The sequence below is a fragment of the Athene noctua genome, chromosome 2 (genome assembly GCF_965140245.1).
Source record: "Athene noctua chromosome 2, bAthNoc1.hap1.1, whole genome shotgun sequence".
NCBI lineage: Eukaryota > Metazoa > Chordata > Aves > Strigiformes > Strigidae > Athene > Athene noctua.
In genome coordinates, this window is record NC_134038.1 from 39,323,193 (window position 1) to 39,338,022 (window position 14,830).

The 14,830-nt window shown below is 37.9% G+C and overlaps 1 protein-coding gene across 1 annotated transcript in view; it reads left to right on the forward strand.

Moving 5' to 3' along the window:
* The window catches only part of CYP7B1 (cytochrome P450 family 7 subfamily B member 1), a 130,174-nt gene that overhangs the window by 35,319 nt on the left and 80,025 nt on the right, over window positions 1–14,830 (forward strand). The gene's annotated exons all lie outside the window — the stretch shown is intronic.

A 14,830-nucleotide genomic window follows, 5' to 3' on the forward strand; every position in this document is an offset into this window, starting at 1 on the left:
GCCTTTTTTTTTTTTTTTTTTTTTTTTTTTCCCAACAGAATGCTCCCAGATTGCCGCGTGGTTTTTTTTTTGTTTTGTTTTGTTTTGTTTTTTTTGTTGTTGTTGTTGTTGTTTTTTTTTTGTTTGTTTGTTTTTTGTTTTTTGTTTGGTTCTGGCTAAAAATCTGATTTCACAACTTCTCATTCTGTAAATTGAGGTGGTATTTTCAGCTTTCCCATCATATTTATTATTGTTGTTGCAGTACTACCAAAAGTCTCAAACTTTTCTGGGATAGAGGCTATGAAAACAATGATGATAAATTTTGTGTCCTGAAGCCTGGTTAAATGGCTGTTATAAGCAGTATGAAGACTCTTATTAATAAGAGACTGGTTAACATTTTAAATGTGCTAGAAAACTAAGTATGTGTCTGCATACTGCAATAACATGTCATTAGGAGATGTAAAGACAACTCTGTTGAGCAGCAGAAGTCTGAGGTAATTCATCTCAAGATGCAAAACCAAAGTCTTGGCCTCACTGGAAATAGTGGGAGTAGGATTTTAGCCCTGCAGCTTCTGGGACAGGAATTAGCTCGAGTGTTTCTAAATGGTTCTTGCACTGTAGCGATGTGGTGCAGCTACAGTGGTTAACTGCAAAGTGGTCCTACCATAGAAGGGGGTCAGGTTTTGTTGGTTTGATCTTAAAGCATAAGCTATGTTTAATGTTTACAGCCTGGCAGGGTTGAAGAAAGTCAGGATTAGGACTTGTCATTAATTCCCTAAGTACTCCTTTTTCAGCTGCTAAGTCCAGTTTGGCCCTGGTTTGATCGCCCAGAGAGATATTAGAACAATTCGTAAGCACCTAGGCAATAATCAGGTGATAAAAACCAGCCAGCGTGAACTTGTCAAGAACAAATTGTGTCAAACCAATATCATTTCCTTCTTTGACAGGGTAACTAGCCTAGTGGATAACAGAGAAGTAGAAGATATGATGTATCTTGACTTCAGTGAGGCTTTTGATGCTGTCCAACATGACATTCTTATAAGCAAGCCTGAAAAATATGGCCTAGATGAAATCGCCATGAGTGGTTACCAAGCAGTTGAAAAAAGTGTTCTCAGAAGTTATCAGTGGTGCTTGTTCCAACTGCAGCAGGGGCACCTAGCATCACTCGCAAGTCTCTTCCATGGAAAGTTCTGCTCTCTAATTCATCATTCAAAATGCTAATGAGAAAATACACTTACTAATTTTTACAGGGACAGTGAGTCAGGGAGCAGAGGTTTACAATACTTCGGAGGAATGTATGGGTTCAGAACTATCTATATAAAAATCAACCAGGTGAAATTTGGTAATGAAGTGCAAAATACTGCCCTTGGAAAAGATACGGTAAATGCAGAAAGACAAAAGGCAGAAGTAATTGGAAGGCAGAAAAGTGTCTGGGGTTTTAGGAGATCACAAGTGAAATATAACTCACAAAAGACATGCTATTGCAAATAAAGCACCTCTTTTTTTTGGGATTCTTTAACAGGAGTGTCATGTGTAAGACATGGGAAGTAATTATTTTGCACCATATGGTGCTGGTGAGGCCTCAGCTGGAGTATTGAATCCAGTTTTGGGGACTGCATATAAAGAAAGATGTAGATAAATTGGAGAGTTTCCAAAAGAAATCATGAGGAAATGAAGAATTCTAAAAGCATGATTTAAAAGGAAAGGTTGAAGGAGTTAGGTTTGCCTAGAATATTTATTCCCCTTACCCCTTTTATGCAGCAGGAGGGTCTAAGACAGCCTAAGACAAATAAGACTCCTGAAGTCTCTGAGAGTCCTATATTTCTGTAGTCCTAACTGTAATATTGGCTCTCTGAATGACATATTCTTCTCAGTCACAATTAGTTGATGTCATAGCAGAGGCATCTTTAGAGATGTCGTAGCAGAGGCATCGAAAAAGATCTGAAAGAGGAATCAGATACTTGGAGTGGCTTCAGAGGGTCTCTCTGTGTAAGTACAGCAGTAAGGAAGATTAATTTATTGGTGAAATAGAGAAGCCAGTGTTAAAAACTGATATCATTAGTAGTGTAGTGAAAAACTAGACATGATTATTATTTTTGTTTGTGGCCACATGGATTTGAGTATCATGATTTTGACAAGCTGGTACCATCCTTCAACACTCAAAGAGGTTTCCTTCTGTAACGTTTTCTTCACTGGAGATTTCTGATTGGATCCAGAATATATTTTTCCTGAATTGAAATGCAATAGAGTTAGAACAATGCTTTGGGAAAGTAAAAATTTTTAAGAAGGAAATAAGTTCACATTTACAGTATACTGACAGATTTTTTTCTTCTTCATGTTTATTTCGCAGTTCCAAGATACAACTGCTGATTTGTATCATTTAGACATTGAGGTATTGGCAAAAATAATTGCTGGCCCTTGCGTTCTGTTTCTCTGCTTTTCTTTAGAGCTGTATGACACAGTTACATAGACCTACCAAAAGGTTCCCAGCATTTTCAGGATTCAGTCCCGTGTGCTCTGCTGAAAGACAGAGTTAGAGTAAGCACATGTAGGTGAACTGTGGAGCAGCTCAGCTTGGTGGACTAATGCAGTGCCAGTTACGACATTTATCTTTACTGTGTAAAGTTCATATGGTCACTGACAAAATATTAATAGATCAGTAGATAATGAATCTTTGTAAGCTGTTAAGTGAGGAATAATAAATATAACTCTTTTTTTTTCTTTTTCCTAGAAGCCAAATCCTTTTATCCTGCCTCAAGAAGAGTTAGACTTTCCAATGTGATTTGAGGGAGTTTAAGCTTCCCCAAAGTTCTAGGGATTTGTAGAGCAAGTGGAAGTAGTCTTGCATCCTGTGAAGAATAGTACTGCCCAGACATCCCAGAAGGATAATACTGCCCATTTGTCATCCCTAGGTCAGGTTTTGTGGCCAGTGTAACTGAGGAGCCATGGTCATGACTTCAGCCGGTCCTTCCAGACCAAGGTGTGTCCCTTGGCTTTGTAGTTCCACAGCTTCTGTGCCTTGGAATACCTGTGATTTGGGTAGAAACGATGCACTTGTCCGTAGGTATGAGCAGAATCTGTATCACAGCTCATCCTGTGCCTTTCCCAATACAATGCTTCAAAAGCATTTGTGTTTGCCTGAAAAAAACATAAGCAAAAATATCTCTGTCTCTTAGATACACACATATACCCAAACCAAAAAAAAAAAAAAAAAAAGAAGCAGGACCTAGTTTAATCCACAGCAGACCCCAGGCAGCTCAAAGTTGAAACTTCCCATTCAATTACTAATTCACTGCCTTTTTTGTAGGTATTGCAGTGTATGTGGTCTGTGAGATTACCTGCTGATTGTCATTTTTCATAGCAGTGCGGCTATCCCACAGAAAGGATTAAGAGTGAAGCTTTCTTTAGCACTTGCACTTTGCAGTGTTGCAGGGCACAGGGAAGTTGTTTTGCGTGCGTGCAAGGAGCTGCACGTGGGTGCGAATTAATAGAGTTTTTAAATGTATTTTTAATTTTTATCTCCAAGCAATGCTCTATTATCAGCTAGATGATAAAATGTCTTGAATAGTTGACTCTAGGGCTTTCACTAAACTGCCCATGAATGCTGAAACCATCTGTTTTTCTGGACGTTTGTCAGGGTGAGTGTGGCAGAGGCAGCTGTTTGAAAAGGGACGCTTTGGATGATGAACCAGCCCATTGTTTCTGAGCGATTCGCTTGCATTCAGAGGCTCTACCCAAGCGTACTATAGAGCAATCAAAATCAAACTATTGTTTGTCCCAATCATATTGATCTGAAAAGAAGGTGGTGGGATGACCGCATTGTAGATGCAAATAGTTGTTTAGAGCAGCTGTATGCTGGCCAATATGTACCACAGTAGGAAACCCACATGGAAGCTAGAGGGCTCCCTGCACCCTACTGGGGAGAGAGAAAAGATGATGCCAGATTGAACTCCAGTCTACAGCAAAAAGGAAGGCTCTGGACTGTTGGCATTGCTTGTAATTTGCTTTTTACAGCAATGGTTGACATTAACCCTGTAGTGCCTTAGTAATTAAAGTCAATTGTTTGGATTTTTTTTTCTGCAAACACATTGCAAAGAGAGTTTATCAAGAAGATAATTACCTAAAACTATTGCAGTGAAATATAGGAGCGATTGGATTGCTTGGATGTCAACTATCAATTTTCTCTTCTATAAAAATTAATTGCATTTTTGTTGTTGTTTTCTGTGCGGAATCATTCATGCACTGTTTAAAGTTTTCATAATTTATTTATGATGATGAAAATATAGCAGCTGAATCGAAACATATTGTGGTGTTCATTTCTGTGTTAAATATAGCTGTCTTATCTCTGCAGAAAGCAGGGGAAAAGATGATCTTTAGTGCATGTAATGAAGATTATAGCTTTTAGTTTAGAGTAACTGAGAAAGCTGCACTTCATCCATTAACATTTTAAGCTTTTTAGTTGTCCTTGTCACTTCATTGCATGCATGCTAATATCTCCTCATATAAAATTTAATCTGTCGAACTAAATGAAGGAATTAGTATCTGAAAGACATCTTTCATTAAGCAATTAACGAATCTTTCTAACAAATCTACAAAAGCATATGTGTTTATATTTAATAAGTATTTGTATGATCAGCCAATTACAATACATAGATACATCTTTTTTGTTTATTTGTGCTATTAAAAAATCTAAACTTACAATTAAGCTGTAATTATGCTTTTGAAAAATGTATTGTAGTTATAAACAACTGTGGTTGAGGGACTGCTGTCTTTCAAATTCATCACAGTCGCGTAAAGCTTTATATCTATTTCTTTGTGTAAGAATCTTTTTTCCCGTCTCTTCATGATTCATGGATGGAAACGATGAGTTAGTAAAGAATCTGCAGAGGGAATACATTCAAGGATATGTCTTTTTAAAATTAACAACGATGTATATGTGCATGTAAGAAAGAAGCAAACAAGAAGAGGATGGCAGCCTGGATGAAAAGATTATCACCTGCACCAGCTGCAACACGTTTCCTTTCACAGCTTTAGTGTAGCTTTTCAAATGTATTCTCTTTTCAGTCTGCTTGCATAATTTTATGAAGGGACACCCCACCCTAACTTAAACTATTACTAAACCAGTGTCAGCCTCTGTGGAAAACATGGAAAATGAGAATAAAAATAGTGATATTGTTCTTTTGCCCTTGCACCATTATTAAGTTGTTTGTGAGTCATTTTCTTAGCAGTGTATATGAATGCTTCCTTTCTGGGCATCCTTCTGGTCTGAATTACTTTAGTCTTTAAAAGACTCCATCTAATGTATAAATGTCCAGTTACTGCAGATGAATTGTCAGTTGACTAATAACTCTTTAATATGAAAAAAAAAAAGCGTCACTTGGTTTCCTTGAGTAAGGTGGTGTTCCTGTACTAGTTGCTCTACGATTTGGCCTGCTTTTATGAAGGTCTTCACTTGGATCATGCAGTTGTTTGCAGAAGAAGATTATGGTAAAACAGATGAGCAATAAATTGTACTAGCTTCAAGTATGGACACTTTCCTGAGTGAGGATCAAATTATGCATTAAATAGCTGGTTTTCAAGCACATAGAGTGGATACAACAATTCTGAGCATTTCCTTCTACTGAATAATAAAGAATAATATTCTTCAGAACCTTCTACCATTCTGAGTGCCTGTAGGTCCATAGCAGTTTTCAGGAAAACTCTACAGAGAAGAATTGGAGGTCGGTGGGAGGAATAAAACCCCAAATACAAAATTCTGCACCAGCAATTCTCTCCCTGGGGATGAGAGTGAGCCCCTGGGGAGAGCCATGTGTCAGGCCAGTTAATGAATTACAGGAAGGCATTTGGGTGCTATAAAAATGAATTTGGTCAATAGAAAGACTTGATTTTCTTTCCAGACGTATCAGGCAACATTAAGACAGTGTAGCATGCTTGATTTGACTCATTTGCTTATCTTTTTCATTAGCAGTTTGCTACCTGACTGTTTCAGAGCCAGCTCTCCAAGTGTTAAAATAACTCACCAGCTTGACAGCTATCATATATGTCTGGCAGTATTAACAAAGTGCAATCCTTGCCATAAAGTTTGAAAAAAATGTATCAGACACCTACTCGCTGGTTGCCAGAGGACCAAACCTCTGAGTGGGAGAGAGACAGAGGGAGTTGCTTCACCACCAGTGAAGTTCAGGGATGATGAGGAGCCAAGACTCCTGCTATCTTCACCTCCTGGAAAGGGTAGGGTGGAGGAATCCTGGAAGTCTTTTGTTCACTCTCAGGTACTTCTCTGTGGTGTCTGTGAAAGTCTGCTCAAAGTTTCACCCTTGGCATCAGACTCAGGGTCGTGTTTGTCACATCTCGTGTTGTGGTGGAGGCCAAAGTAATTTGCTCAAGGATGCTTTCAGCTGTGTGCAGGGTGCTGCACAAAATACTGATGATAGGTTCCCATCCTGGAAGGGCCCTGGCCTCTCTTAAGCATTAGCAGCTTCCTTCTTTTTATCTTTTATTTGCTCTCACACAGCTTTCTGGACATAGGCTTTTATTACACAACTTTTTTTATATGCCTTCAGTGATTGAGTCCAGTGCCTACATCCAATGCTATTCAGTTTCACAAAATATTGACAGTGTGTAATTATCCTTTAGTTAAGTCCAGAGATTTTACCAAGTATTGTTCCTGTATCTGCTTTACTTGAAATGGAATTGAACAAATGGGGGCTACAGAATATAAGTGTTTCGTTGTAGTCCTTCTGATGAAGAACAGTATAAATATGTAGATAGACAGTAATCAGCGCACTGGAAAAAGAATACATCACTAGTGTATTTCACTTTAACCTTTTCCCATGACCAGATTTATCAGAAAAATTGTGAAGATGCACTTGAGTATAGGTGTAGGGTTGTGGTTTCATGCTGCAGTTTTCTGAGGGAATCATTTGTCCATGGTCGCAGGCTGAATTACTGTACTTTGGTCAACCATGTATTTCCCAATACAGACATGGGTTGTAAAAGAGGTAAATGCAAACAATAATGCAGAAATATTAGTACTGTTTGTGTATTAACATTATTTAGCTGTTTTTTTATTAGGGAAAAAGAGCAGGAGTTTCTTTTTTAGAGTGATGGAAGACTCAAATCTTTAAATCCTAATGGAACAGGGAAATTATAGTCAGATGCAAATAATGTTTCTTTGGGCTAGGAACATGGAAATAAAGCCTGTTTTGCTTTGTTTCCTTTAGGATTGTAGTCATCTTAGCAAAAATGCATACATCTGCATCCACCTTTTTTTCTTTCCTTATTCTATTTTTTTAACGTGCATTGTTACAAGATTTTTTTTAAGCAGTCTTCTCTTCCTGGCAAAAATTTTCTTCCCGAAGAAGCTTTTGACAATGATACTGATTAACATCCTTTCACAAGGTGAATAATATGTTACGCAAAAATGTAGTAGAGTTAGAGAATTTGGCACAAAATTGGAATAAGGACAAAATGTTGTCAGAATTGGGTGCTGGAAGCCATATGCTTCTTTTTTGAAGGTGGGTCACGTTTTTAGCTGTCAGATTGCTAAGAATCCTCACATCACCCGTGGACTTCAGGCAGAGACAAGGTTTTCACCACGGTGGGAAGGCAGGCCTGCCTGCTACCCCCAATTTGGCACATGAATTTGAGACTTGTATGACAAGGCATCTAATTTATCAAGCCTAACTTGTGACGTGGAAGTACTTCTCCTATAGAGATTTGATATCCAGTGTTCCTGTGTCAAAATGAAATTTTATTTCAAGTTTCAGAAAAGGGGGAAGATTTGGTTTGTTGTCTTATGTCTTTCTCTAAAAGATTCGATTTGTGAAGTGCTTGAATAGGAATTTCATCTTTATAAAGATAGAAACAAGTTTTGTGACTTGTGGTCCTAAGCATCATTCCTCTGTTTGAGAGAACAGAGAAAGGGAAAAAGCTTTAAAAAAATATAAATTAGACTTCTCGTCTCAACCCCGAATGAACTCATAGGTAATTTGCACCCAGACTTTTGTGCCCGCACTTTAGTACTAGCTTGAATAAATCTGCTTGGTTTGACCTTCCGCTTCTTCCCAGTGTATTTTCAGGAAGCTGTGATTTTACTATGCTAGATTAGTGTATCTTGCTGTCCAAAGAATTGGTCTTACTCCTGTACCATATAAATTAATCTCTTTTTAAATTTTTTTTTAGTTATTCACTACATTTTGTTTGAAATTCTGTGTGAGGTTTCATCAGAGATTTTTTGGGGGTGATACAAACATTTCTGTTGACAATATGTGGATTGACAGTACTATTGTGTTTCTGCATCTCATTACTAGAAGAAATGAGTAGCTCTTAGTCCTTGGCCTCCTCTGTGTTTTCAGTTGTGGAAGTCCAGCACCCAGCAGAAACTCTTGTTTCTGTCCTGAAGCACCCAGCCTCTCATCCGAGGCTAACAGACCTTCCATTACTGGTGTCCCACATTTCTTCTTTGGGATTTCTGGTCCTTTTTGTTGCCATTGAGTCTCAACTTCATGTTCTCATTAGTATCCTTATATTTAATATTTTCTTGGTGAAAGTATTAAACCTAACTAATAGTGAAGCCAGTCCCTGAAGTACTTCACTGGTAACCTCCTTCCCTTATGAAGCATCCTTTTTTTCTGTGTAAACCGCTTGCTTCTGCAGCCAGTTCCAGTTCTCCTTTTGAACTGGTTGTGACTACTGGAAGTGCTCTGCTGAGTTCCAGATAGATTAAGAATTAGTGATTTTATTGTTTTTAACCTAAAATAGTAATTCTCCTGAAAAGAAAGACTTAATGTCTATCCGGCTGCTTTCAAAAATTGTTTCAAAACCTCAGTATCTCTAAAGATGTATAGTACCCTAGGACCACTTCTCTACAGTATTGCCATTAGAAAGAAATGGGCATAATCATACCATGAAACTCCTGATTTGTTTGAAAAGTGTATTTATTTCAACAAAAATTATCACAGTGATCTTTTCAAAGTGGACTATTCTCAAGTTTTAATATTTTTTCAGTGTTTAGTAATGAAGTTCAGTTGCACTTTATGGATGTTGTATGTCACAAGGAGTTCTATGCAGCTATGTAACATGCAGAATTTCCTTTTCAGAATGGGTTTTAATCAGAAATGTGTTAGTCCTGAAAGGTGTCTTTCCAGCTTTCCAAGTATAAACCAAAAGATACTGACCCATTCGCACTGAGAGAAGGATTATACTACTTTCTTGCAAATGAATTTTAATAAAGACAACTGCTTATGGTTATTAAGAGATTGCGTAGCAATCTTTGTCCTGGCATGCTCATCCAGTTCTGCTTTAGACGCTTACCAAGTCACATATCCCAGTCATCCCCAAAAATATCTTCCCCTTACTAATACTTGCTTTTGATCTGATTTGATATTGCATTCTTTATTTTATATCTTCACCTGTCCATGGTTTAATTCCAAGCAGCTAGACAGGTGAAAGCAACTTCTGAGTGGCTGTGCTTCCATAGCTCTTGGGTGACTGAGTGGTCTTAGCCCTTAAAATACAGATGGTCACCAGCAAAAGGGAAGTTACTTCTGTTTTCCTCAAGCAAGGGTGGCTCTGAGGTAGCTTTCTCATGTTTTATTATCAGGAATCGCTGACCTTTCAGTTCCTATGTGAATTTTATATTTGGGAAGGTGGGTGATGTGGCATTTCTAAAGACATAGAAACTTTTCTGTATAGATTTATTGAACAAATTTTATATTCACTGCAGACAAATACCACACATTCAGTCCTTGATATGCATGCATAATAGTAATCAGTATCAAACGAAGAATGTGTACTCAGCCTTCAACTTGAAGTAAAGCCTTTCTTCTCAAATGAGACATTAACTCCCTCATTCCAGCAATGAGTGAAGCAACATTTAATCATAGTAATGAGGCTAAATTAACAGAGTTTAGGCATGAAATAAATATGAAAGGTTATAAATATTAATTTAGTTCCAGAATCTTAAAGATTTTAGGTCAATAACCTCTACTACCATCACTTTGTTTTTAACTGATTGATATTTACCTCCACTTCTTTTTTAAAGCCAGTTTCTCTCCTGCACTGAACACACAAGAAATATAATAAAAAATATTGATGGAAAATAATGTGTAGTGACACAGTACAGTAACGGTTCAAATACAGTGATAACCAATGGATGGTGGTTATAGTAAAATAAATATTTGGCATAATTAAAATAAAAACCCAGCAGAGTTTTGTTTAGCCTCTTTCAAAAAGGCTTAGCAGTAGAATTTATTTTTTTCTTAATTGTGTGAGAAATTTCACCAAGGGTTAATAGGGTTGATTTATATGACCACTATAGGGAAAAGATTAAAAGAGTTTAAGACTCCCCATGCCCAGCTGAACTGAGATACACTTTCTGATCAGACTGGGTAATTTAGCTTTAGGAGAATCACCATGTTATGGCATGTATTAAGGGAGAGTTAAAAATGGTTGACACAGTTGCAGTAACTTTTGCTGAGATGGGTGTTGACGTTGTTTAGATATTGTCAGAAAATGAGTCAAAGTGTTTGCTTTATTAAAGGATAAAATCAGTGCTGCCACGTGAGGAAGTGGGAGTGCTCTACTGCTCCAGGTAGTCTATATGTGATGTCCAGTTTTCAGCATGATCCCTACCTGGGACTTGGTGGGATGCATGCAGACTCCTTATTTGAGCATGATGGTATTTGTACATTGGTGTGTTGAACCCTTTGAGCCTTCAGCATGTCCATATGGGCATTAGAGCAGTTCTAGTGTGAGTTTGTACTTTGTTTTTGTTCTCTCCCTGGTCACCTCTCCTGAGATACTGTTAATGGTTTGTGGAAGTCATTTATGATGCAGGGATGTGCTGTAATGAAGACATGAAGGGCACCATTCATTCTCCTAAACAGAAATGTCTATCCTGAGTGGCCTCCGGCTGTGGGTCCAGAAGGATGTAATTCTCCCTTCATGTCACTGTCAGACCTGCCAGATTTGTGTGATTGTGGAATAAATACTGTGGAGCATCTCATGGTACTAGGTAGACCCCTGTCCTGAGGCAGCTGAATTGAGCCCTGCTTGTTTACTTCAGGTGAAATAAATCAATTCAAGCTCCATTGATTGTACTGGTCACTGTTGGGGGCAGGGGGAGATCATAGATAGAGCATTTTTAGATACCTACATTCAGGTACCTAAATCTAATCTGAAACTCAAACTCATGCTTGCAGCCAAAAGCAGGGTGCTTACTGTCTTCTTCGGTATATGGAATGCAGTCTGGAAACTGTTAGCATGCCACTCTCTACCAACCTAAAGCCATTATGGTACATCCTCATCTTTAAATAAAATGTGAAATTCTGGTGTAAGATGCATTCACCCTTACTAAGTTCGTGCACCTGACCAGTTTAAATGAAGACTGTAGTTGTCCCTCTGCAGTCACGGGAGGCAAGACAGATACCTCTCTAGAGGAATTCAGATCTTGAGTATCTGAATTGGCACTAGGTGTTAGTAACAATACTTTCCATTGTCTGTATAGGATATGCGGCCTGATTAGGATCCTTACTGATTGCTTAAATTTCACGGAAATGAATCTTGACCTGAACTGTTTCATGTTACAGCTTTAGAGAGAGCCCCCAAAATGTAAAACAGGTATAATAAACAGAGCCTGTGAAGAGTGTGGAGTGGTGCCCCAGCAATGTTAGGGAGACAGGCAAATAACAAACAGATTTAGTGGTCAGCTGATTCAGGTGTTGGACTGAGTGTTGAATTTGAGTTAAGAATTATTTTCTTGCTCATCTTCTTTAAAAGCATGGCCTGGTGATTTTGTGTTAGAGATGGGATTAGCAATAGTTTATTCCAGCTGTCACCATGACCTCCAGTCTGTGTCTTCATCATGATGAATTCATAAAAGAACAATGGCAGATGGTTGGAATTACTCTAGTGGGAAGGAACTGGAAACTACTGGTTAGTTCCCAGGAATACTGAAGTGTCCCTAGAATAAACTAATGTTCTTTAGGAGCAATTTCTGGTAATTTTTTTTGTCCTCAAACAGTGATTTCTGTTCATGCAACAAAGTTTTATTCTTCATTTAGTTATCTTCTCTCTGGAAAGCAGGAAGAAGAGTTCTCTGGGAAATAAAACAAGATGACCAAAAAGAAAGAAGGCTAAAGGTCCTATTCCACCTCGAGAGCATCTCCTGTATAAAGGTCCCCGACGCAGAGATCCCTGCCCCAGAGTTTTGTCCAGCTGGTAGGGGCTGAACAAGAGCTTGGATCTGCACAAGAAGGAATAATTCTTGCAGGGACGTGGCTCTGCTCATAGAGGGTCAACTTCAGCCTGTAGGCACTCTCTTCCACTGTATTTAGAACCCTGTTGCAGTGAGTTGCCCACTTAATTACAAAGATACTGAGTGTTTTTCAAGATTAAAAATCGATGGTAAAAGGTAGGGGGGATGTGGATTGTCCAAATATGAAGTACTGGCACCTGCATCTTTCCGTGAGGGAGGGGTCATTACAGTGCCTGAAGCTTTGCTGATGGTGACAGAGAGGCTGCAACCCTCTGCCTGCCAGCAGCAACCTCCTGTCTCAGCAGCTCTGGTTAATACCAGTGATGATCTTGAGGGAAAATGTAAAAATGCTACGTTAACTTCTACCCATGTTTCAAGGCAGAAACATCCTTTTTTAGATTTCTGAACAGGATGGTCTGGGTTGAATACCTGCAGGCTACTCAACTTTATGACTTAGGAGGTTTCTTCCAGCCTGTATTCTTACTCTCATTGTTGTTTGAGTTGCCGTAGCCTTAATTAAGGTTGCCTTCTTACAGTATTTTTTCAAAATATGTTCTTGGAAGTGTTGGACTGCTTGTGAGCTTAAAGCAAATTAACAATACTTCTTTTTTTTTTCCCTCTGTAAAAGCTGTTTTACAATATGTCTCTTGTAAACTTGCAGCTTTCTAAGTTTCTGTATCAAAATGTGAATTGATTACAGAATTTGACGGATCGTATCCCATTAGCTCTTTGGCTTGTAGGAAACAGCCCTTGACCTATTTTTTTAAGCTTTATTTCATAAATGTTTTCAAAACTGTCTGAAGATCAAAAAAGCAGGGTCATTCATTTAAATTTACTTTAAAGACCAGCGGTTCATGGCTAATGAATGTATGGTTTATTAATCAAATGTATGTAGCTGAAAGAAGCCAACTACAATTCACTTACAATTGCGATTTTACCCTATTTTAACGTTATTTTAATGAGCTACAGATTTGAATGTGGGCTTTGTTCATCTGTTGCTTCCACTCAATTGCAGTTTCACCCTAAGAAGACACAAGACAGATTGATCAGGCTTCCAGTCATTGTGAGACTTAAATGAAGTGAACAGGGCCTTATGTTTCAAAACCAAATGAGAGGATTAAAGCAACAAAAAAAAAAAAAATTCTCCTATGTTATCTGTCTGCTGTTCTTAAATTTGATTAAGCTACTTGCCACTAAGCACTTTTGGTTTTACTGTAAATACAGCCTAGAAATAAATTTTCATGGCCGCAGGCACCAATCAGCAAGTGATACCATGAATAATTAGCACTTAGAAACACTTGTTCATGTTAGAATATTTCTTTGATTGCCATTTCCAAAAACACACTCAGATAATAGGACAGTACATTTCTTTAAGGTCTAATTGGGGTAGAGCTTCATGCCAGCAGTTGCAATAGTAGTATAAGCAAAGTTTTCTGAATATTTTGGGGTGTGTGTGTGCAAGTTTGTGTTTTGTGAGAACAGGAAAAAAGAATAGTCTCAAGTTAAACTATAATAATTTGAAGTATTCATATTATTTTATTTTTTAAACTACAACATTCATTTTTGGGCTATAATAGGCACTTTTGAACCTGAATGTGACTATATCTAATATCTTCTTAAAATGTAAGCAGATTGCAACCACCTGTAAAATAATGAAATGGCCTGTGAAGACAGTGTGAGCAAGAATTCTGTATCCTACTTCATTCTTATTCTGCCTTATTCCTAAAGGCTCTCCAGTCGGCTTGAGAATGTCTGATAGGGAGTAGCAATCCCTGTGAGTTATACTGAACATAAACTCTAGGAACAGCAATGTAGAAGCATAGCTCAGTTTAATAGACTTTTGGTTTGGTTTGTATGTTTAACTTTTGATGTGTGTTTGAACTGCAGAGTCCATCAAGAAATGCTGTGAAAATATTCATCATGCTAATAATGATGCTGTGTTTTTCACATATGTTTAATTTGCCTATTTTAGAATTGATTTTCAGGCCAATTACACATTTCTATATTTGATGTACATCTTTTTTGTTCTGAATTGCCTTTTGAATTTTGCATGAAAAAATGTTACGTAGCAAAGCAATCTAACATATTTGTACTTAATCCCACATTTCTTGTGTACCCAAACTCCCACGCTACTCTAGAGTGACTTTCTGTGCAAAAAAACCCCGTCTGCAGATTCTGGTGCCCTGAGCAATGTGGGGTTGTTATCTCAAATGACTTCTTAGATTGAGATTTTAAATAAGAAATAAGTTTAATTAAATAAGGAAATAAGTTTTGCTAATGCCGAGACATTTCACCATGTTTAAAATGCTTTTAGAGTGGAAAAGAGCTATAGAATCCCTTAAAAGAAAGGTTTTTAAAAACTAATCTTTCTATAATGCTTTGACTACATTAGTACAAGCACTAAGCAATTAGTGCAGTATCTCTGTGGAGTAGTCTAAACTTACAGCTGGTGAAACTGAGGCAGAGAAGGAAGAAATGGGCTTTCTGGTATGCTTAAGCATAGCTTAAGTGATGGGCATCTCTATGCAGCAAATGAAGGGCAGGCTGCCATAACTGTGTGATTTTTAATCTAGCTAGACTGAGATCAGTGAA